The 27,190-nt window shown below is 34.9% G+C and overlaps 1 protein-coding gene across 4 annotated transcripts in view; it reads left to right on the top strand.

Annotated features, from left to right (window-relative positions):
* The first annotated feature begins 2,949 nt into the window (after positions 1–2,949).
* Positions 2,950–27,190, top strand: part of LOC106868301 (uncharacterized) — a 53,594-nt gene continuing 29,353 nt past the window's right edge. Inside the window, exons 1-2 of one of the 4 annotated variants that reach the window (XM_089345518.1) lie at positions 2,983–3,268; positions 15,075–15,117. The gene's annotated coding sequence lies outside the window, so the exon portion shown is untranslated. Of the gene's footprint in view, positions 3,269–3,830; positions 4,218–13,440; positions 13,531–15,074; positions 15,118–27,190 lie in introns of those variants that run through there. The other 3 variants (XM_014913489.3, XM_014913491.3, XM_089345517.1) reach the window with 3 other exon arrangements.

The raw sequence follows: 27,190 nt of genomic DNA, 5'->3' as shown, positions 1-27,190 counted from the left end.
CGCCCGACTGGCCTTCGTGCCGGTGACACGTAAAAGCATTCACTACACTCTTGGAGTGGTTGGCGTTAGGAAGGGCATCCAGTTATAGAAACTCTGCCAGATCAGATTGGAGCCTGGTGCAGCCTTCTGGCTTGCCAGTCCTCAGTCAAATCGTCCAACCCATGCTAGCATGGAAAGCGGACGTTAAACGATGATGATGATGATGGTGTGACTGTGGATTTTCATGGATGAGTTCATGAACTTTGGTTCTTTTCTCTAAATTATATATTTATGTATATATATATATATATATATATATATATATATATATATATATACACATATATATATATAATAATAATAATAATAATAATAATAATAATAATAATAAAAGGGTAAAATTAATTAATTAATTAATCAATTAATTAATAATTAATAATTTTACCAAGTAGTTTGGTATGTTAAAATAACCTTTTGGGGTAACATTATACAAATATTTTATAATTATAATCATAATTATAATCAGGGGTCAGCTAATTGCTTCGCCACACACCGAATTTAGAAATAGCAGTTAAAATACTTTTTCCGCTACAATAAATGTCTCCCAGAAAGTAACACACTTTTTTTACATAGGCAAAAAGAAAAATAAAGAATCCACATGACTTAGATTAGCTACATAAAGTAAAGTTATATTTACTTACTTATTTCACCTCATCAGTGCAGCATTTCAAATATATATATATATATATATATATATACTAATATATACTTTTGTTATTTACACCACCTGTCCTCGTCTGTTGTTATTATTTGTATATTCTCCCATATATATATATATATATGTATGCATATATATATATATATATATATATATATATATATATATATATATATATATATATATATATATGCATGCATACATACATATAGACAGACAAATAGACAGACAGACAGACAGACAGACAGACAGACAGATAGATAGATAGATAGATAGATATGCAGTGTTTCAGCATAGCCACAACCTTAGGGCAGAAACCTGTTACAGAATAAAAGAATATTTCATCCTGTTGAACTGTTAATCCCTACACATTTTTTTGTCTCTTGGTTTTTTTTTTTTTCATTCTGTCTACATTGTTTTCCTCTCAATCATTTCTGTGGTTCCAGGTTCAATCCCATTGCATGGCACTTTGGGCTAGTGTTTTCTACTGTAGCCTTGGGGTAACCAAAGCCTCGTGAGTGGATTTGGTAGGCAGAGATAGAAAGAAGCCCATCTTATATATATGTGTGTGTGTGTGTGTGTGTGTGTGTACATATCTACGTGCATGTGTCTTTGTATTTGTCCTCCCCACTTGTCATCGCTTGGCAACCGGTGTTGGTGTGTTTACGTCTCCATAACTCAGCAGTTCAACAATAAAACTGATAGAATAAGTACTAGGCTTAAAAATAAGTCCTGGAGTCGACTTGTTTGAATAAAACCCCAGCATGGCCACAGTCAAATTACTGAAACAAGTAAAAGAATAAAAGAGTATATATTCTTTTATATATACACATGCATACATATGTATGTACAAACAAACATATAACAGGTACATTTACACAAGTACCCTGTGAATTTTATTTTCATATATGACATAAACACGTACATCTTTTAGAACATTCTCATTTTATAAGATTTTGCTGACAAATTCTTTAATTACACATTTACATGAAAGAAAATTACTGGAGAACTTCCTTATTAATTCTTCCAAATCTTTCTGTTAAAACTATATTGAAACGATTTGTGGGGAATTTTTTTTATTACAGCAACTGGTCGCACACCACAAGGTTTTAAAGGTACCTACTGAAGCAAGCCATCTCAGTCACGGGCTTACAACAGGCGATAGCAAGACTAAGTCGTTGGGAAAGCCAAGTGGTTAATATAAAGATCTTCACCCATTAACAAAAACAAAAAAAAACCAGCCTGCTGGGTGTTAACAACTGTGTAGAAAACGAATATGACAAAAAAAATTTGCACAAACGAATTGAGGGAGAGGACTTTCGGAAAATTCACAAGATTCGATTTTTCCATCATAACTTTTGGGAAAATGGATATATATTGATTTTTTTTTTTACGGAATCCGACGTTTTTGGTTATAGAGGAGCCGATTCGGAAAAAAAAAAGTCAAAAATCGCACCACCACCCTTTTCGGCTACGGGGAATACGAATCTGCAAAAAATTGGCAAAAATCGACATTTCTAAATTACCACCCCCATCTCCTTCATTTTTAACTTTTTTCAGAATTTTTTTTTTTTTTCAAAATATGCGGAAAAATATGGACATCATGATTCGGACAAAAATTTCAAAACATTTCTGTATTTACGGTTAGGGTTTTAGTGGGAAAGACTTCCGCCCGTCCACATACACAATAGCCCTAGATAGGGGCTAATGCAGAATCGCACCTCTCCTTGAAAAATGCATTTATATTGAAATTTTTTTTTCGAATGCCTACGTATTACATGTCATAGATTACGAATATGCACAAAAAAAATTTTTTTTCATCCCCTCCCCCCGCCCAATTTAAAATCTTGATTTTGTTTACTTTAAAGAGATTGTAGCGAATTGACGAACATGCAAATAGAAATTATATATAGACAAAAGGATTAAAGTGAAAAGAATTTGCGTTTTATTTGTGTTTGCCTTAAATAATCATTAATAATAATTGAATGTCAATTAAATATACACCATTTTATAAGAAACAAACATTAATGTTTAATAATTAATGTTATAAAGTTTAATAAAGTGCTCAAATTTCACCCCCTCCCCCAATTTTAAATTTTGAACTTTTTCATCCATTTATTTATTTGTCTGTCTTTCTTATTTATCTCTTTATCCGTTTATTCATAAAATGTATTTGTCAACTAAATGTGGCGGTAGAGGTGCGATTCTGTATTAGCCCCCAAGAGATATAGTCACATATACAAAGTTACACATACAGAAGTACACACATAGAGAACAGGTACACGCAGAAAGACAGGTATTTATACAAAAATGTGTACGCAGGTACTCTCTCTCTCTCTCTCACTCACACATACACAAAGACGCATATACACTCACATACGCACACAGGTACACAAGCAGTAACTGGCACACACCCACTCTCACAGGTACAAAGACATAGTGACACAAACACATACCTTAACCAACATGGCTGACTTAGTAAAGTGATTTGGACTTTTACAATTACTTGATAAAGGGAGAAACTTTAATAATTACCAACACACCTCATACTGATGTCTTCTACACAGTGGAGTAAGTATAGTATACATACATATATATATAGTTATAAACGTATATAGATGTGTTGTTTAATGGGCCTAACGTTCATATGTACATTTAGAGTTACAGGTGTCCGTGTGTTTATATATATATATATATATAGGGATATATATACTTATATATATACACACACATGTATATATACTTATATATATATATATACACATACATATGAATATGTGTGTGTGTATATATATAAGGTTGGTCTCTCTCTCTCTCTCTCTCTATATATATATATATATATATATATATATATAATCGTTTGTAGAAAAACATAAATCCGGAGAAGCACACTCTAAGATGTAGAGCAGTTAATATAATGGGAGAGGCCGGTTTATGGGTAGCCATATATGTGTGTGTGTGTGTGTATATATACACACATATATATGTATACATATGTATGTATATTCTGGGACATATACATACGCACACACACATGTCCCTTCTGTATGTGACACATATCCTTATATGCGTACGCATACAACACCTGTACATGTGCATACCTATTTGTAATGTATTGCACGTGTGTGTGTGTATATATATATATATATATATATATACACACACACACACACACACACACACACACACACACACACACACACACACACACACACACACGCGCGCGCGCGCGCGCACACTCACCACAAAACGATCTATCGGTGTGAGTCAGATTCAAAACTTTTCCTAGTTATTCTGTGCCTCATTTATGATCACCTACATTCCAGCGATGACCGTCCTATATCTTGCGGGTTTTCTCTAATGCACACTCACTTTTCAAGAAAGTTTAAATTCAATTTAAAGAACATGTTACTGTCGATTCTGGTAGGTGCTCTAACCCGTAGAAGTCAGTGAACCGTTTCTTTGTTTGTGACGTATGAACGATCTAGAGGTATGTCTATCGTGATGGTGCAGACCATGTGTGAGTATAGTGTTTTATTCGTTTACTTGTTTCACTCATTTGACTGTGGCCATGTTGTATGTGTGTACGTAACTGTCTATTTAGGTATGTATATATGACTATACATTTATGTGTGTGTTTGTGTATAGAAGAATTAGATGCAGTGTGGTTTGGTCATGTGATGTGAATCAATGCTGACGACCTCACGACGCTGAACCTTTCTGACGGGAAGTGTTAAGGCCAATCCTCCTGGCGAAGAAGATTGGCTTACAAGAGTTGTGTGCTGATGCCACATAAAAGCGCTCATGTAGTACCATGTTAAAAGCACCTGGCACACACTATGAAGTTGTTGGCATTCGGAAGGGCATCCAGCCATAGAAACCAAGCCAAATCAAACTAGAACTTGGTACAGCTTGCCAACTGTGGTCAAACTGTCTAATCCATGCCAGCATGGAAAACGGACATTAAAGGATGATGATGATGGTGTGTGTGTGTGTGTGTATAGGAGTAAATGTAAGAACAAGCAAGTTAGGCAAGTCCATATACAAAAAGTATTAAATACATTTAATGCAAAACTTGTACAAATGTATAGGAAAGTTGGTTATACATCATTAGATGTATACCTGACTTTCCTATATAAAATTATAGAATATAACGGAACGCTGAACTCCAGACTATCAACTTAAACAACATTTATTCAGGTGGTAAATATATACATCTTTAGCTCTTGTTGTTACAGCTTCTATGTGTGTGAGCATAGTTGTTGGGACGTTGTTATGTAGATGTGAGTGAGCTGTCGAGTGTAAGTCCGAAAGATGGAGAGTGACAGCTATACACGTAAAGAGACTGTCTCCAGGCTGGAATGTCAGAGACACTGCTTGACACGTCCATGCTCTATTGCTGGCGAGCAAGAAAGAGAATGAATTGAGCGGGAACGCTTGCTTGTTTAATTCCACGCATGCGTGAGACTATGCATGCACACGGCATTACTACAAATGTATACAAATAAAAAGTCCGACTTATTCAGAATAGGAATGATATCAGGAATTAAAGGCGTTGAGTAGGAACTTTAAACACCATTCTGTCAATTCCTCAAATGTAAAATTCTTCCCCGAAGATGGAGGCTGGTGTTATCCAATGATGGAATCCAGTTACAATCATTATTTTAGACCACCAAGCTCCAAGAAACAGCTGTTGGACTCATAAAACTCCTACTTAAGCCCTTTAATTCCTGATATCATTTCTATTCTGTGTGAGTCGGACTTTTTTTTATATGTATACATATGTACACTTTTTATATTAAATGTTGTTCTATATTTTAGAGATGAGGAATTCTGTACATTATTTACATTGGACAGATATGTGTCCTCATCTTTTTTATTACTACAACGTTTCAGCTAATTTACTCTCTAGCCTTCATCAGGTGTCCTAGTCGAATTTTGGACCCAACCCTGGGTTCTCATTCCTAAGGTATTTTTTTTACTAATGTTGTTATTATTTATTCAAGGCACTACCTGGAATTGAACTCACAATCTTGGGGTTAATAGCCTGCACTCTTAACCATTACACTATATGCCTGTGGGCAATTATAGAGTGAATTTTGAAATTCACTGACCCCAAGATTGCAAGTTCAGTTCCAGGCAGTGCCTTGAATAAATAATAATAATAATAACATCAGCAAAAAAATACCTTAGAAATGAGAACCCAGAGTTGGGTTCAAAATTTTACCAGGACATCTGATGAAGGCTGGAGAGTAAATCAGCTGAAACATTGGGGTAACAACAAAGATGAGGACACCGTCCAATGTAAATTATATTAAATGTATTTAATATTTTTTGTATATATTGATATGCCTAACTTGCTTGTCCTTACATTTACTCTACTTGCTCAAATTAAAATCTTTTGAGCACTGCAAAGTGTATTCTACACAGAGAATACCTGTCTCTGATCTATAAGCTATATATATATATATATATGTGTGTGTGTGTGTGTTTGTACATATATAGTTTATAGATCAGAGACAGTTATTCCCTGTATAGAATATACTAAAATGTTCTTCATGATAAAATTATTTTACCATTTTCTACCTTGTCTTATTTTCCATATTTCTCCTGTCTTTGCTCATGTGAATAGTCGTAACTCTCAGTCTCTCCCAGTAGCTCAGCTGTTCCATTGATGCAATCTTCCTGGTGTAGTACCGCTGATCTGCCTCAAGTTCTGCTATCAGTTTCACACAATAGGGTGACCACAGTTGAGAGCAGTAGTCCAGATGGCTCAATATAAATATCCTCCATAGAACCAGCATAGTGTACTTGACCCTTGTTCTGAAGGTTCTCAGAATCCATTGAGCCATTCACCTGCACCTTGCCACCATCTTGAAACAAGGTGTTGTTGCTCATATCAATTCCCAGATCATGCACTGTTTGACTCTGGGATTGCCAGTCCTTTGTGTCCAAAATGTCTTTGTTGTAGCATGTTAGCACAAGCTGCTAACTGATAGCAGATGACTTGGAATTTTCCTGTATTAAATTGCATATTGTTTTCATAAGCCTGTATTTATATATATGACATCAAAGTCTTTCTTTAGAGGATCAGCATTGGAAGGTTCCTTGGCTGCTTTTACTACCTTTCTATCATTGGCACAGCAAGTAAGCATGACTGCCTGTATAACTGATGGCATGTCTGAAAGAGCTACCATAAACAGCAACAGCCCCAAGACAATTCCCTGAGACACTCCACTTGCTATTACTGACTCCTTCAAGAAGACTCCATTCGGCCTGTGACATACTATCCCATGATCAACCTTATCAAAAGCCTTTGCAAAATTGCAATATATCACATTCACATTTGAGCAGCTCGTTTCTTGTCTGAAGCTCTGTAGGGCAGTGGAAGCCATGCTGGGTGTCAGGGAGCAAGTCGTTATCCTCTAGGTGCATGATCAGCTTCTTCCTGACAATGACTTTGCTGACATGTGAGGTTAGAGAGACAGGCTTAGAATATTTAGCATCCACTCTGCTAGCTCCTTCATGGATAGGATATATTATGCTTTTCCTTAACTTTCTGGGAAGTCTCCCAGTTGCAAGGAAGCTTTGTAAGAGGATCTGTAGTGACCCCTGCATTTCTTTAAGTGGGTTGTTTGGAATCCATTAGGGCTTGTGGCTGAGTATAAGCTCATTTCATCAATGGCTGATACTACATCAGTTTCCTCTGCTTCAGTGCAATCAATAGTCGTCATCTCTTTGTGTAGAGTTGTGTTGCTGAATAACTCATCAGGCATATATACAAGTGACCCAATGGAGTTGTGAAAACGTTTTTGCATTGCACATTCAATTTTTCACTTATTCTCTGGGGGTCTGGAGTTGGTGAGCCATTTTCTTCATACAATGGCCCAGTCATGAGCATACTGAAGCAGACTCTTAAAAGACTTTAGAATTTGTCTTTATATCTTTTACAGCCCTGGCTTCTTTCTCTGATTTCCCCTTTTTGTGGGAGTGCTTTAATTCACTTTCAGTTTTAAGCAGTGTTTATTTGTAAGTGTGTATTTGTATATATATATATATATATATATATATATATGCATATTTATATATCTCTATAATATTAAAAGTCAAATTGAATCTTACTTGCTTGCAATGTTGCTCAGCTAAACTGGTGCATAATGGGAAAATACTATGAAGTTTACGCTGAAATGTTAATATGAATGGAATGAAACAAGTTTCATATCAATCAGTAAAGTGGTTTTCATGATATTAGAGGTTTGCAGAGTATAAATACCCAAAACAGTGCATAATGGGAAAATCTTCATCCTGAAAGGGAAGAAACTCTTATCTTTCTATTAGATACAGTGAGTTGGCAATGAAAAAATAAACAGACAATATTTTAATGTTTTTTTAAAATCATTTTCAAGTGAATACCATTACAAAAATTTTTTTCAGCATATTTACAAAATATTCTAAAGTGAAAATGACTTCAAAAATATGGTAGATATTTTGCAAAAGGCCTGTCTATAACCTCAGTGTGAAATAGCTTTTTTCCATAAGTTTTTTTTCAAATGCATTCAACGTATCTCACCTTCAAAGATTTGGCTGCTATTTCATGCATGCCCTGCTCCCACGTAACAGCTATTTGCGATAAAGGACCCGAAATAGCTGTTACGTGGCAGCAGGGTGTGCAAGAAATAGAAGCCAAATCTTTCTTTTTCTGAGGAAAGGAGCTGTTTACACGTGATTTCGATGTCACATTTGTTGAAAGCATGCGAAATAACCTGGAAAAGAAAAGAAACACGAAATAAAACTCCATTGCTGAGAAACTCAGAGTTTCCTGGTGACCCAATGTGTCACAGGTAGTCTAGTGTATATATATATAAATGTATGTTTATGTAAAAAATTTCCAGGATTCAAGAGAATCAGGTATTTTAAATAGAGAAAACACAAAGATCAAGTCAGTCATAGCACTATTGTGTAGAAACCATTGTATAACAATGAATACTCACTAAAGTAAACACGAATTTGTTCTCCAGTTATGCATACATTCACAAATGGCTGACTGAATACACAATGAGTCATCAAGGTCATGCATGGGTACACTCACTGCACCTATTGTACTGCTGTCTATAGACTCCAGATCCAAACGAATTGCCGGTTCCGAGTTAGGTGAAGAATAGACAATAACAACAGATGGTTTGTGGTTCACTACAACAGTTTCAAACATGTTCTTTACTGATGAACAGAAGTGTTACATCATACAAAAGAAAAACGTTTTCATCAAATGAATCATCATCATCATTTAACATCCGCTTTCCATGCTAGCATGGGTTGGACAATTTGACTGGGGACTGGTGAACCAGATGGCTACACCAGACTCCATCTGATCTGGCAGAGTTTCTACAGCTGGATGTCCTTCCTAACGCCAACCACTCTGAGAGTGTAGTGGGTGCTTTTTATGTGCCACCAGCATGAGGGCCAGTCCAGCGGTACTGGCAACGACCACGCACAAATGGTGTTTTTTTATGTGCCACCTGCACAGGAGTCAGTCCAATGTTTTGTTCACATGCCACGAGCACAAGTGCCAGTAAGGTGAAGACAGGTAATAATTAACAATTAGAACTTCTTAAGAACAAATACATAATGCCAGATGACTCTGGCAATCCAAATTTGATCAGAGTGTGCAAAGTTTAAGTTAGCATCAATTTTATGACAAGGAACTCCTTAGAAACTATCTTTATTTATAACTCTTTACGGGGTCAAACAAGATCATGCACTCGCTTCTCTCTTCTTCAGTCTTTCTTTCCCCACTTCCTTATACTTCTTAATCTACTTCCCGCCCTGATCCAGGCCCTTTAACAAGTTCCTCATTATAAACTTGATACTTACTTAAAATTTTCACTCTGACCGAATTTGGACCACCTGAGTCATCTGGCAATATGTACTTGTTCTTGAGAAGTTCTAATTACTAATTCTTACCTGTATTCACCTGATGAAAATTGTTTTCATCCATGATGTAACACTTCTGCTCATCAGTAAGGAACATTTCTGAAACGGCTATAGTGAATCACAATCCATCTGTTGCATTTGTATATTTATACACACACACACACACATATATATACTAAATACTTGTAAGGACACCATATTTAGTTATGCAACCATAATATATCAGCAAACATATTAAAGGGTTAAAGTCAATACTGTTTCCTCTCATGTCAGCAGTGGCATTCAATCACTTTTTAAGGTTACCTCTACAGAATTTCTATACAAACCAGCTGCCAGGGACGTGTTTAATATGTAAAACTGATATATCCAATAACATTACACCACTATATTTAGTGATTATTTAAGCAATGAGTTTATTGAGGCCAATGGGTTGCATCTGGTGCTGAAGAAGAAGCAAGAACTGAAATATTGCATGTACACCCATTACGTATTTATTTTCTTATCTTCAATCTTTTGATTTACATTAGACATATTCAGATATGAAACATTGTGACAAATGAGTCCTGGCTATAATTTCTATAGATAATCTGTAGAGATAACCTTAACAAGGCGTGTCCTGTGTGAGGATTAGCCTCATTTGTCACCAACATTAATGGTCCAAATATTCATCCAGAAGGAGAAATCAATCCTTGGATCTGAAGGACATGTCACTGCCAACAATGTCTATGTGTGTATATATATATATATATATATATATAATACAAATGATATATAAGCATATGCATGTTTACATGCATATATGTACACACCTACATCTACATGTGTATATAGATGCATATTCAGGTACAGGACATTAGAAAAATGAACAGGAACATAAAGACAAAACGGACTTTGTTTACAGACAACAGAACAAACACAGGAAAACAAACAAGCCACTTATGGAATTATTCCTTCATCAGCTGCCTCTATTCTAAACTAGGCGTTTCAAAGATAAGGCAGACGCACTCTTAGAATAGTTTCTTCCTGAGTAGTGGATTAACCCACTAAACAGAGGATTCCAAATATACATATATATATATATATAGTGAGAATTTACAAAAAAAACAAAAGATGAAGGTGGGTGTGTAAACAACAAACAGATGTTTCGAGCCTACGCTCTTCCACAGAAAGGAGCACAGAAATAAAAAATGGTTTAGGGGCTAGCGATCTATCTATCTATATATATAGATAGATATGAAGCTACCCGGCAGAATTGTTAATTATTAATTTTATTACTAATTGATGATTTCCCTGCCCTGCATATCTATATAGATAGATAGATAGATATAGATTGGATGGGTGCTGATGAAAGAAATATTCCATATACACCCATTACCCATTTTTCATCTCTGATCTCATCAGGCATACTCAGATATGAAACGTAACAAAATTGGTGCTGGTCATAACTTCTATAGAAAATCTGTACAGATAACCTTAACAAGTGATGTAATAGCATTGCTAACACAGTAGAACACAGACTTATTAAAGCATTTAATATACTTTGTAGTATATTATAACAAAATACTGTCCCTACAGGTCATTAATAATAGAACTGCGTTGGCCACATGTGAATGTCAGAGTTGGTTGTGGTTGCTGCTGTCTGACCTTATTTTATTCTTTCTCTTTCAAACAGTATTGCACTATTGTTTATATTGTGTTGGTAGTTGGAACGGGTGGTAACAGTCATCTCAAAAGTTAGATCAAAGCTAACCTGCTTCAGAGTTGACTTCAGCTGTTCTTTACTGTGTCGAATATAAAGGTTTAAGGAATTAAGGAATTATTAAGTAAGAGAGGTAAACTATGGGGTAATACTACATATTACTTAACAGGCTTGAAGTAAGCAAAAGTATGCTGGATACTATGTAAGCATTTTAATTTCAGTTCCCAAGATTTATTAAGCAGGATATTTAAAGATCTCATAATTCTGCACAACAAAGAGCATGCCCATACCTGTTATTTGAATACATCAATGCCTTTCTTATAATACTCCAGGTAATCCCAAATTGATCTTTCCTATCCTTTAATTCCCACGTTTTTTTTCTGCAAATGATATAGCACAAGCTTTATTGTGATTTCTGAAGGAAGAAAGATGATTACGTAATCTAGATTTGAATTTACAACTGGTTGAGTCTATACAAGTGAATGTGTTTGTATCAATTGTTACATCACACTTATAAACAGTAATCTTAGTTAAGCAGGTGTTTTTAAGTGGGCAGAGATCTCTGTTATGACAGTTGCATCATTAGGGGTTTCCAGGCTCCTAGGACCGTTATTATCATTATATAAGTTAGACAAATTATCAAGACTAATTGAGTGACTCATTGATTCATTCATAAAATGTATAATATTAACATTATAATTATCAATGCTTCCAGAGTTAGGACAGTCCAATTGGACTTGGGTAGACCCATAATATCCAATTACACTACAATCAGATCAGTTACCAATTAGTGCATTTATACTGGAATCAATGTTAATATTCATTCTCCACCACTCACTTCTCCACTGATAAGTTTTTAAACTTCATTTGTGTTTTTCTCTTATACAAACAACATACCTGGGACTGTCCCAATGTTGAATCTATAACTTGTTTTGGATTAGGAACCTAGGTATGTGTGTGTGTGTGTGTATATATATATATATATATATATATATATATAGATATGTGTGTATGTATGCATGCATTTAAATGTATGTAGATGTGTGTGTAAGTGATTGACTGAGAGAGGTATGTGTTGTTGGAAAGAGAGAGAAAGTGTGTTGCTGTGTGTGAGACAGAGAGAGAGAGAGAGAGAGAGGGCAAGAGTGATAGCATAATGTTCTTTTATTTATTTAGATTTTTTCGCATCTTTTTTAGTGAGTGTGTGTGAGTGATTGACTGAGATAGAGTGAGGTGTTGTCATGTATGTTTAAAATGGCTAGGATCAGTCACACAAGCATATACGTATACCCATTATCTGCTATATGCACATACATACATAAATACATATGCATACATGTTTCTCAGGCGAATGAGCATTTTTATATTTAAAAATGGTGTCTCAGGCACACAGTTACACACACACATATAGTGACACACCCTTTCTCACTCTCTCTATCACTCACACACTCATTCAAAAAAGATGCAAAGAAAAACAAATAAAAAAATGTATGCTGTTCTCTCCCACGCACACTAAGCAACACACATCTTCTCTCTTTCTTTCTTTTTCCCTCTCTCTCTCTCTCATATACACACAATACACACTTTCTTTCTCGCACCCCTCATCAACACATACACACATCCCTGTCAATTTTCTCTCTTTCACTTTATTCTGACATCAAAGGAAATGTACATTTCCAGCCACAGAAATAAAATTTTTTTACAGAATTTACCAAACGCCATATGGTAACAGCTGCACTCATTGTTTGAGTTTGTGGATGCTGTAGGATGTTTCTCTGAGAATGAGGCGATACACACACACACACACACACACACAAACCTTCCGGTGTGCGGGGAACAATCAATTTCTGACCACTACTTTGCAAAGTGTTACCTCCCTTGTCCACAATAGTCACTAGAGGAGGTTTTTCTGACCGCCTGACCCTAGATACCCCATTATTCCATATTATTCCGAAAGTGACAAATCTAAAGAGTGTAGAACCTTCTGTGGAACATAAATGATATATTTGCCAAGCATGAACGGTCAATCACACACATCTTTTGTCTTAACTATTACGTAATCATCTTTCTTCCTTCAGAAATCACAATAAAGCTTGTGCTATATCATTTGCAGAAAAAAAACGTGGGAATTAAAGGATAGGAAAGATCAATTTGGGATTACCTGGAGTATTATAAGAAAGGCATTGATGTATTCAAATAACAGGTATGGGCATGCTCTTTGTTGTGCAGAATTATGAGATCTTTAAATATCCTGCTTAATAAATCTTGGGAACTGAAATTAAAATGCTTACATAGTATCCAGCATATAGATATACATTTCATTCTTTTCCACGTGCAATTTTTCAGATTTAGTCCCCAAAGTAATATTATGCATGGGAAAAGAAAACTACAGTAAGTACAGAACTAAAAATAACTCTGTAGCATGGTTATGTCAGTTTATATACATCATTCATTGCTACATTATTACAGGGCATTCATGCAATACAGGTGGAACATCATATTTTACTGGTACTAGAGAGCTTTATCAGAAATTTGATATTTTGGTTGATTTTTCACCTCAACGCACATTCATGTTGCTGTGTTGTTGTGGTATAATTCTTCATCTATTGCTCCAGGTTGAGTATCAAGATCTGAGGACAGCTATTAGGGACAGTTACACTGGGTTGAGTATATAGTTATGAAAACAGCTTTTACCAAGGACCAAATTCACACGTGGTCTGAATTCATTCTGGCTTTACGGAGGAACAAATGGAACAGTTATTTGATGCTGAAAGTGACGTTGAATTTGAATAAATGTTTTTGCTTTTGCTTTTGTAACTGATAGTGATAAATATGGAAAAGGCAATTTACTTAATATTTATTTTTCACTGACATTATTACTTTTATTACTTTATTTAATGCAAACAAAGTGCACAAAAAAGCTACACATTTGCATTATGTTATATATACAATAATAATAAAGGACGTTACCGTATATACATTTACAAACCAAGTACGTTATATAGACCTCCTTGACTCGAGTTTTAAAAAAGGGTGCGTATTATACACAAGGTTTAGATTTTTCAGAGATACAGTCCCCTAAAAATCCCCTGCTTATTATACTCAAGGGCAGACTATACTCAAGGATTTACGGTATATATATATATATATATATATATATATATATATATATATATATACTAGACTACCCATGATCCGTTGGGTCACCAATAGTTCAAGGTACCTGCAAAAAGCGTGTATCTCGGGAATCCATGGTCCGTTCTACACAGAACTTCCGTTATTCTGTGTGTATTCACATTTCAATGGTACCTTACATTCAAAGCATTTTCCCCATTATATGCTGGTTTGGCTATTTATAAAGGTACCTGAAAAAAATCACGTATCTCAATAACCCATTGTCCGATTTATGCAAAACTTGTTTTATTCTGTTTGTATTCACATGAGCATCCAATTCTTGACATCTCCTGCTTTTGTCCCTTTCCATCTAGTGATCCTTCTATTCACGTGCCTGTCCCAATCTTGGGTAAATATTTCATAAAGGATTCGTTCGTACTTCAGTGTGAAATAATTTTTGGCACAGGTTTTTTTTAGTATATTCAACGTATCTCACCTCCAAACACACCGCAAGCTACTTTCTTCCAGAAAACAAAGGAGGGAAGGGGTGTGGGGACCTCAGAGTTTCCTAAGAAACTCTGAGTTTCCCACCAACAGAGTTTTGTTTCATGGATTTCTTTTTTTTTTTTCCAGTTTATTTTGCATTCTTTCAACGAAGGTGACATTGAAATCACACGTAAGTTGCTCCTTTCTCCAGAAAAGGTAAGATTTGGCTGCTATTTCTTGCACACCCTGCTACTACGTAACAGTTATTTCGGGTCCTTTATCGCAAATAGCTGCTATGTGGTAGCAGGGCGTGCTAGAAATAACAGCCAAATCTTTGGAGGTGAGATACATTTGAATGCACACGAAAAAGCCTATGGAAAAAAATTATTTCACACCAAGGTTGTGAACGGGTCTTTTACAAAATACTGTATTTTTAAAGTCATTTTCACTTTAGAATATTTTGTGAATATAGGCGCAGGAGTGGTTGTGTAGTAAGTAGATTGCTTACCAACCACATGGTTCCGGGATCAGTCCCACTGCGTGGCATGTTGGGCAAGTGTCTTCTACTATAGCCTCGGGCCGACCAAAGCCTTGTGAGTGGATTTGGTAGACGGAAACTGAAAGAAGCCCGTCGTATATATGTATGTATATATATATATATATATATATATGTGTGTGTGTGTTTGTGTGTCTTTGTTTGTCCCCCCTAGCATTGCTTGGCAACCGATGCTGGTGTGTTTATGTCCCCGTTACTTAGCAGTTCGGCAAAAGAGACCGATAGAATAAGTACTAGGCTTACAAAGAATAAGTCCCGGGGTCGATTTGCTCGACGAAAGGCGGTGCTCCAGCATGGCCGCAGTCAAATGACTGAAATAAGTAAAAGAGTAAAGAGAGTATGCCAAAAAAAAAAATGTTTGTAATAGTATTTGCTTGAAAATAATTTTTAAAAAGATTAAAATATTGAAGAAAACTAAAATATAAATACTTATTGTACAAACAGCTTCTATTTTTGAAATCACATTCACTTAAAAATATTTCTAAATGATTAAAATATTATGCTTAACAAAAGCAAAAATAGAAACATTTACTGTAAAAAACAACTTGTATTTTTTTGTTGGCAAGCTAAAGTCACTAAGACTTTTGCCCATCATAATGTGTCTCAAGCACAGCATATTGCCAAAGGACTCAGTCACTACTCATTGCCTCCATGAGGCCCAAAGTTCAAAAATCATGCTCCACTACCTCGTCCCATGTCTTCCTGGGTCTACCTCTACCACAGGTTCCCTCCACAGTTAAAAATCAGCAATTCTTTACACAGCTGTCCTCACATGACCATACCAGTGCCGTCATCTTTCTGGCACACATCTGATGCCTATCTATATACTGTTAAAAATCAGATTGAATCTTGCTTACTTGCAATGTTACCCAGCCAAACTGGCACATAATGGGAAAATACTATCAGTTAAGAGCCCCCCCCCTGAAATCTAAATATGAATGGAATGAAACAAATTTCGTGTAAATCGGATAAGTGGTTGTGGAGATATTAGGCACTTTTGCAGTATAAATACCTAAAACGGTGCATAATGGGGAAAGTCTCCAAAAATAATCTTTATCCTGAAAAGGAAGAAACTCCTATCTTTCAATCAGATGAAGTGAGTTGTCAATGAAAAAATACGATTTGTTTTTTTACAATAAACGAGCTGGCCTGTGCCTCAAAAAATGAAGGCCAATTGTAGGATTTTATATATAAATAAGGCACATAATAATCACACATATAAACATACACATACTTCCCTTGTACACGCACACACATATACTCAGAGCTGAAGCGCTATTTGAATTTTCTTTTCACTCACACATACAAATATTCACCTTTTGCAATCACCCCTACCTTCCTTTCTCATTCATATGTTGTGACAGAAAAACATATACAATCTCTTTTAATAAATAGATGAATCTATATTAGAATACAAATATGTATTTAGACCAAATTTAGTGTATGGAACTCTCAGTTTCATTCTAGAATTAAGGTCAAGCTTCAGGTCGGAGACAAAGTAAGTTTTCTAGCCATATCAGGTTTCAATATCTCCTTTTCACGTTCCTTTTGTATCTTAAATCACAGTAAAATAAATATATAAGCTACCCGTACATAAACTCAGTTTGCATCAGACCACAGTTGTAGAAAGACCCTGAATGAAGGTGCAGAGCAGAATATTGCAGGTTGCATATTCAACTGTACATATTTCTATGCAGCAGAAACATATTTCAGTCATTTTAATTAACTAATTATGCTGTATAATTGACAAAAAATTTGAAGATGTACCAGTCTCCATCAATAAATGTACAAAAACCGTTTTAAGGGCTACATACTTTGTATTGTTGTTACTGGATTAGCGAAACAATTATGAGAATGGAACCAAGGGATAAGCCCCGCTTTCCCAGGAATTATCAGGTGCATCCGCCAGTATATATATAAGGGAGTGTCAGAAATTATACGCACTCTTGTTTTTTCAATGTATTTACACAAAAGCAGGGGATAAACAAGTACTTCATCTTTCTATATAGTCTCCTTCCTTTTCAATGCACTTGATCCAGCGGTGCACAAGCTTGTGCATTCCTTCCAAGAAGGTTTTCAGTTGGTCATGTAACCATTTATGCACCGCTTCCTTCAAATCTTCATCCGTAGGAAATCGACAGCCTCATAAACCATCCTAGAGCGGTCCAAAGATATGATAGTTGGAAGGGACGAGGTCTGGGCTGTTGGCAGGGTGTTCCAGCACCTCAAAACCCAATTGGTTAATGGTTTCAATGGTCTGGGTGGCCGTGTGTGGGTGTGCATTGTCATGCAACAACAAAACTTCCTTCAACAACAGGCTTTGGCATTGCTGGTTTCAGATTGTTGGCCAGCAATGCTCTGCATCTTGCACTGTTGATTGTTAAACCCTTTTCCAGAGAAGTTGGATCACTGCTCCTTGTTTTTCTTTGGTGCACATTGCTAATGGAACAGCCATTAAAGATATGTTATGGTGTGGATTATTTTTGACTTCCCCTCTTGTATATATACATACATACCTATATATATATATATATATATATATATATAAGTCAGTAAATAGTGGGGTTGTGTTAACCGCACGTGGAGAAATAATATATATATATACATATATATATATATATACATATATATATATACATATACATATATATACATATACATATATATACATATACATACATATACATATATATATACATATACATATATATATACATATACATATATATATATATATATATATATATATATATAGAGAGAGAGAGAGAGAGAGAGAGATGTGAACTTTCTGACACTAATCTTCGTCTGGTTCACATGCTCTCATTAATACTGTTTACAAATAATGTTCCTATCTTGTTATTTACCTTCTTATTACCTGTTTCTTTCTCTCTCTCATTTCCTTTCTTTCTCTCTCTCTCTCTCTCTCTCTCTCTCTTTTACCACCTGCTGTCATTGACTCTTTCACTTTCTTTTCTCATCTATTTTTAACATTTTCTTTCCCTTTCTCATACCTTCTTTCATCTACCTCCTACGCCACCAAGATTCAAATCTCTATTCTTCCATTTGCACTACCTTCCTTAATGGTTGTTCTATTCTTTTGTGCCAAGTCAAAAAACAAAATTGATCTTTTAACATTGAACAGGCAGCTAAAGTAGTGGTGATTGTCTGCCACTGGTAATAGCTATGATGTGCTTTTGTGCACCATATAACTATATGAGAGTTTTCTATCTTGGTAGATATTGCAGTATTTGTGTATTCTAACACAGCATCCACTTTTAAGTGGTGAATATTTTACCTTTTGGTATTAATACTGCCTCTGTCATTCTATTATAGAATTAGTATATTTGTCCTTAATTTTCCATCTCACTCATAAGTTGTTGTCCTTTGTTTTCTCAGATTTTGTGTGTTATAACATCCAGTATTTCAGTGATGTCTTACCATCATTGGCACAGCCACAAGTGTTCAGAAACTACATTGGTTCTGGCTGTTATAGCTGATGAATGGTGTTCCACATCTAATTGCTCCTTTCTGTTTATTTCATAATTTCACTTAGTCATAGCAATACTAATAACCTGATGTTAGAGCTCAATGTATATATGCTGCTTCAGAATAAATTGTTAAGCAAGTACAGAACATGATTAATAGAATGACAAAGGAACAGGAATTGTGTGTGTGTGTGTGTATACACACTTATTTTTAAACCTGGTATCCTACCAGTCTCTTTTGCTGAACTGCTAAGTTATGTAGCTATAAACAAACCAACACTTGGTTGTCAAGCAGTGGTGGGAGTAAAACACATTCACAAAGACATACACACATTGACATACTCATACTAACACACACACACACACACACACATTGTGTGTGTGTGTGTGACTGAACAAGCCAGAGCCATGTGGTTGGAACCAGTCTTTTTATCCCACAGCCATACCTATATACCTATATGTATACACACACGTGTGCTTGTCTTGTGAACTGCATTTAATTCCTTGGGTTGCAGGAGTACAGTTGTGACACATGGCATATCTTGAGCAGTTTTAGATCTAACAGACTTTACCACTGATCACAGCTGAATCCTTCTTGGAGAGGAACAGAAAAGACAGCATGAAACAAGAAAGAAAATAAAGTAGAAACATGTGTAGGTCGTTATAATATGCTGTACATAAATACAAAATAAATTTTGTTGATGTACAAGTCTCCATACTCTTTATTATTATTGATATTTATATATATTCCTTGCATTCTCAAGGGCTCGCAAATTATCTGGTGTGAGTTAAAGTTATCAAGACTGACAAACAAGTGGAAAATAAAGAGGGAGAACTTACATGAGGAACATAGTCTGCAAAGAAGTATTGGATTGAAAGGTGTACACAAATTGAAATGTGTATTGGCTCTGACCCATTACCTTGGCTTATAAGTTACCAACAATGTGGTTTTCAGAGTATGCCATGTTGCATTAAATTTCTACCCCCATGGAATTGTGACCCCTATATTTTACATATGAAATTCTTTTTTTAATAAAATTTTTGTTTTCTAGATATGAACTTGTGACATTTTAAAATGTAATTTTTTCTCTTTTTGGGGAAAATGGAAAAATAAGAGTGAATATTTATTTTATGAGAGCTGTGTATTAAGTCTATAAAATTGTGCATAAAGTATATAAAGTGCATTAAGTAATCATTGTATTCCAATTTCGTTCACTTTTCAACAAATAGCAGATGAGCAACTATCTTTTGATACAGATACAACACAAGCTATGCTTTCAGGCTTTTTGGATAAAGTTTTCAGGAATAACCCAATAGGTTTACTATTCCATGAAATATTGACGGGTCTTGCTAGTTATAATAATAATGCATAATGTATTCTACTATTTTTTAATATAAGTCCCTTGGCTACTGGAGATAAGGTTGGCCAATTGTGATGCTGTTGATGGCTATTGAAGCAGAAACACATGTCCATGATTGTTATCTTCAGACAATAAGCCTGTCTTTTTTCCTAGTGGCATGTCAATTTTGGAGACATTCTTGAATCTTGAGATTATTTCTCCTTTCACATGTGGTGTTGGTCTTAATTGCCATTTTATAATTATGACACATAAATCAAGAACTTACATTGCATGGTAATTGATATACCATTTAATGTACTTACATTTGTTTGACATTCACATACATGCAACTGTCCACTCTGAGATATTTTTCTTACCTCATTTTTGTTTGTGTGTGTGTATATATATGTATATATATATATGTGTGTGTATGTATATATATGTATGTATTTCTATTATTCTTAAACAAGAATGTTGTTGAATGATTTGAAGTTTTGGCTAGCTAAGCTATTGTTGGACTGCTGACAATGGCTTAGCTGGCGGAAACTTCAAAGTTACTGTCAACAACATTGTTGTTTAAGAGTAATAAATTTGTACTCTACAAAAGTATAGCGTAAGCCATCAGGTTAATGTAAAATTGCTTTTATTATAACTAAACATAAAAGCAAACAATATATATATATATTTGTTGTTGTTCATCATCGTCATTTAACATCCATTGTCCATGTTGGCATGGGTTGGACAGTTTGACCAGGGCTGGCAAGCGGGAAGGCTGCACCAGATTCCAGTCTGATTTGGCATGGTTTCTATGGCTGGATGCCCTTCCCAACGCCAACCACTCCAAGAGTTTTATATATGTATGTATATACAGCAATAACACTTCTTGGATCATAATACCTTTTGCCAAACATCTAAAATCTAACTTTGTTAGATTAGAATTATAATACAGTTCTATATTTAAGAGATGAGGAATTATTTACATTATTTACATTATTTACATTATTTACATTTGACGGATATTTGTCCTCATCTTGTTTGTTGTTAACACAACGTTTCGGCTGATATACCCTCCAGCCTTCATCAGGTGTCTTGGGGAAATTTCGAACCTGGGTTCTCATTCCTAACGGGCATATGGTTCTCATTCCCCACAGGCATATGGCGTAGTGGTTAAGAGCGCGGGCTACTAACCCCAAGATTCCGAGTTCGATTCACGGCAGCGACCTGATTAATAATAGTAATAATAATAATAATAATATAATAATAGTAACATCGTTAGGAATGAAAACCCAGGTTCGAAATTTCCCCCAAGACACCTGATGAAGGCTGGAGGGTATATCAGCCGAAACGTGTGTTAACAACAAACAAGATGAGGACAAATATCCGTCAAATGTAAATAATGTATCAGAATTATAATTAATAAAAACTTTAAAAACTCTAAATATGCAAAAATACTTAATAATAAAAAAATTAGATTTGAACTTTCAGTCTCTCCAAATCTCTTTAGGATAATCTCTTCTTTTAACAATAAGAAATTGAATCTATTTTATAATAAAAAAAAAAATTCCTATAATTAACACTATATCTGCTGATATAAGCAAATATATATAGTACTTCTTGGTGTCCTACTTGCCTACAACCATGTGTGATTATCTAGATATGGACCTTATATGTCATCTGTGTGTGCATATCTATCATTATTATTATTATTATTATTGTGTGTTTATTCACTATATGTTGCCACTAATATGTATATTTTAATATGAACGTGTGCACATACACGTATGTTTTGCATACACACACACATATATATACTACTATTTTTAGATGTGCGTGTGTGTACTTATATCTGCATGTATGTGCCTTTTGTCTCTCTTTGCACCAGTATGAGTATATTTTTGTACAGTGTTCCTTCCTTTATGTATACCCTAATCAAGATACAACTAGAATTCCTATATCTATGTATACGAATGTGCAGACATTATATATATATAAATTATTTTGTATACTTATGTGCACCCCAATACTTGTACCTTTTCTTATATTCATAATACACAATACTCTTCTGTTACTTGAATATTAATTACTAACCTAATACCACACTATATATCCCTCTCACATTATGCCAAGCTAGTTCCTTACCGCATATTTTTATTTATACTTAAACATAGTTACTGTATAGCCTTACATATCAATACATATTTTTTCTATTTCTCATTTATCACCCCTACATTGTTATTTTGCAGTTTTCCTACATGAAATAACTCTCTGAGTGCTCTTTCTTCATCTTTATAGCCGTAGCAAGTATTTACTATCTAAATTGTAATATTAAGAACTATTTTTTTCTGTTTTTACTTATTTTTCTACCTTATATTTAATACATACAAATGAATATTCTTATTCAAACACAAATCCATTTTACGCATCTTATTTTCTTTAACCCTTTTTCACCTCTCAAACACTTATTTATGTTAACAATCCAGTAGTCTTTATACACTAATCTCCTCTCGATTAACTTCATTCTCATGTATAAAAATATTTAAAAATATACACCACACTTAGTATTGTTTCTAAATGTCAGGTCATATCTTAATTCAAATATAGCCATGCCTTTCCATTGGACATTTCTATACAATCTTTATCCTACACGACTTATTTGGAGTTAGAATTTCTAATTTCCTTACTCATCTGTAAAGGGAACGTCTCTAAAACCTCTTTCACTTATATTTTCAAATGACCATTACAGTGTTTAGTTTTAGTCAATACCTAACTGGACTCACATCTTTTTTTCTCATAAGGATAAATATGAATCTCCTAGATCCTATTCTGCTACTTCCTTTCTCAAGTTCTTTGTAAAAAATTTGTTTATACTTCTTACACTGAAGAATACAGTGATATATAATTAATTTAATTCAATTTAATTATTTCTATTCAACCATGAATTTGCATGATTTTTATATCTCTGTACCAAACGATCATCTGCATGAATTAAAATTCTCTTATATATTTTAACATCTCTTCTCCATTTTTAACAAAATTGTTGAGTTTTATGGGATTCCTTTCCATAAATTTACAACACACCATATACAAGTTTTATTTTCATATTTGCAAACTTACGCCAGTAGAATCTATATTAGAAATCTTAGTTTGGAAACCTCCAAATTAAAGGACAAATCTAATTCAACCTTTTTACATATATATATATGTAGAGAACAACCGTGCGAACCAAAGGAGAATGGTGACGAATGGAAACAGGCTCCTTTTAACGCGTCGCACGGTCGACACAAAAATATGATATATGTTATAATACTATAACATAGAGAATTCGCATGTGAATCGAGCTAATTGGATTACCAGCACATTATTATCACACGCAGAAGGACTGCCCTCTGGGCAGTTTTCTGTTCGCCCCTTGATAATATTTTCGCATTTTATTCCCATTTCTAATCATTTTTATATTTTACATCTAATTATTCCTTTGTATAATAGTGCTCACTTGCTTAGTAAATGTTGCTTTCATTATTTTATCAGTCATAATCTTTTAAACAAACATCACGGTAGTCCAACAACAGAGGCAGTTTGTCAAGTTTAATCTTCCCCTCAAAGCAACATAAAAGATTTCAATTCAGCAGCCCATCTGCAAGCTTAGCAGTGTGTGTGTGTGTGTGAGAGAGAGAGAGAGAGAGAGAACATTGCAGACAATGAATGAAATAAACATGAAATGAAAAAATCATATAAATAAAAGGACATTGCTACAGATGTATACGCCCCCGACTTTGTTGCCTCATAACATCCAGAAAAATGGATACTTTTTAATGAAATTTTCTACAACTACCGCTTAGATATTGTGGCTTCAGTGTATATAGGGATTTATGGGAAAGAATTTTTGCGAGGAAGGAGTTTCAGAAAAATCACATGATCTGACATTTTCCCCCTCATAACTTTTACACCCCACTCCCTCATCATCCCACTCCAGACCTATTTTGGCCAATTTTTTTTTTTTTTGCACTTCAAGACCATGGGAAGAGCATTTCCGGTACAAAAATTTTTTTAAAATTGTTAATATTTTCAGAGGGAAAAGTGATTTAAGGGCGAGTTGGCTGTTGTTTCTAGCACATCCAAAGACAACCTTCCTCGTTTCTTTATCCCCATAAATACATTTATAAGCTATAAAAAAGAAAATTTGAGAAATTATGAATTTTTTGCAACCCCACTCCCTGCCCCCGGTTGTTTCTGTTTAGAAATTAAAATATTGAAGAGCCTGAGAAGGTCATTACTGGCATTTATCCACAGTGATTTAAAAAAATTATGGAGATGTACTTGCATAGCAAGTGACTTGATCTGAGATCATGTGCTGAAACAATATCAGTTGCAGCGTGGAAAATGTTTGTAAACCATTCAAGAACACACAAATACCATTAGTTTCACTTCAACATTAAAACTTGATTTGTGTCAAAATATTTTCGTCACTTTGAAACTGTGACTGACAAAACTTCACAAAAGTGATGCAGCATGAAGTTTTGTCAGTGAACAGCAAGCACACATGGATACACACATGCACACACACACATACGCATTCATTGCCTTTCATTTGTGTGCATGTTTATCTGTGCGCATGTGTATGTGTGTCACTGTTGAAGTTGTTTGGAAACTGTGAATAAGGTACAATTTTCGAATACTTGTCAGTAACTTTTTGTTTTGTTTTTTTCTTCTGGTCTTCTAGTAGTAATTACCCAACTTTCTAGGCTCTTCTCACAGCTATCCAGCGTTCAATAATTATATGTGTATTTAAAAAAAATTTTCATTCAATAAATAGTGTTTTTACATTATGTATACATTAATAGCGAATTAAAACTTAAAATGGAATACTTCGCAGTGAATGCAATGAATATTTAAATTTGTAATGAATTGGACGCAATGAATATTTAAATTTGCATGAAATTGGAGTTTTAAAAATTCAATAAACTTGGGAAATCAAAATTATAGGAAATTTCTTAGAAGATGAATTTATAAAAATATTTCCAGATGGTCAACCCTTTAATAATTGCTTTCTTTTAGTAATTGTTACATGCCTAATTAATAAGCAGCTTTCTCCATTATAGTATAGATTAGACATTGTTCAACGCTACCAATGTACCAGTATCATCACTGAACGCGACGTGACACAAAAGAACAAGAAGAATACACATGTTTAGCTGGAAGCATTGCTACAAATTTATATACAAACTATTATTATCATATTGGCTACATAGTACATGTTATGCCACAGAAAATAACCAAATCATACGGTGTTGTATTGCACAAGAAAAACATCAATAATATAGTGACAGCTTGCATTCCTGAAATGCAATGGCACACAGACAATGCAGCTGAAGCCCTGCAAATATTCAAACCAAACATCATGTACTATTATGAAGATGAAGAAACTATAGAACCAAGGAAAATAGCCTTAAAAATATTAAGAGGCATTCAAACATTTGAATGAATCTGGCTTATCAGATGCTGACAAGGAAAGCCCAAATAAACTGTGAGAATTGTTCGAAACACAAGTCAAGATAAACATCAATTTCAGCGTACATCGCCTTAAACTGATGGAATGGAGACAGTAGCATGATGAGACAATTGACAACTTTGTTACAAGAGCCTGAACAATAGTAAAAAAAATGTGAGTTTGAAGAAAAAGATCTTGAACAACTGATCGTTGAATTATTGATTGCTTCACCTCTCATTGAAGCCTTCCAAAAGGAGTTGCTTGGGAAAGAGAAAGACTACAAACTTGAAGATGCCCTAACAGAGGGTAGAAAATATGAAGCCATTCTTGCAGCAAAAAGTCAGCTACAACAACTTGCAAGTGCAGAACTAAGCAATGTAGATGCTGTCGAGTGTTGATGTGGAAATTGTGGACGAATGTACCCACCAAGAAAGTGCCCTGCATATAATGATTCCTGCAACAAAAAGGGACACTGGAAAGAATTTTGTCGTCAAAAGAACAAACAAGACAGAAAAATGGCTTTGGAAAAAGCACACGAAAAATTCCATGATATAGAATCAAGCTACAAGGCTTATACTGACTCAGACAAAGAGAACTGTTATTCCTACCACTGCATACAAATTTCAAGCATGCAAAATGAAGCATTGGCTATCATATGTCCACAGAAAGAAAAGGTCCGACAAATAAAATTATAGACTGATACAGGAGCAGCAGGCAACACATTGCCAGATGTACAAATCAACACGAACTGCAGTCATGCTAAAACCAAAGAAAAACATTCATCTGATGGCATACTATGGCCAAGAAATCAAATGCTTTGAAGCAATATATTCTCAGCTTCACTCAAACGGCAGCGAATTCAATGATGCCAAATTCTGTGTGGTAGAGGTGGATGGACCACCAGTCATCGGATTACCAGCATGTAAGGCAATGAAATTAATCACAATACATTGTGATCACATCATGGATTCAACTCCTGGTTTCATAACAATTGAAGACCTGATGAAATTTTTAGCAACAATGGTCCTCAATATACTGGTAAACCATTTCAACAAATGACACATAAATGGAGAATTCAACACACTACATCATCACCAAGGTACTCCCAGTCAAACATATTCATAGAGAGACAAGTTGTTGGCACTCCGTCGCTTACGACGGCGAGGGTTCCAGTTGATCCGATCAACGGAACAGCCTGCTCGTGAAATTAACGTGCAAGTGGCTGAGCACTCCACAGACACGTCTACCCTTAACGTAGTTCTCGGGGATATTCAGCGTGACACAGTGTGACAAGGCTGGCCCTTTGAATTACAGGCACAACAGAAACAGGAAGTAAGAGTGAGAGAAAGTTGTGGTGAAAGAGTACAACAGGGTTTGCCACCATCCCCTGCCGG

The sequence above is a fragment of the Octopus bimaculoides genome, chromosome 29, assembly GCF_046866305.1.
Source record: "Octopus bimaculoides isolate indiv1 chromosome 29, ASM4686630v1, whole genome shotgun sequence".
Classification (NCBI taxonomy): Eukaryota; Metazoa; Mollusca; class Cephalopoda; order Octopoda; family Octopodidae; genus Octopus; species Octopus bimaculoides.
Note: the sequence above shows the minus strand (reverse complement) of the source record. Positions and strands in the feature narration are given on the sequence as shown.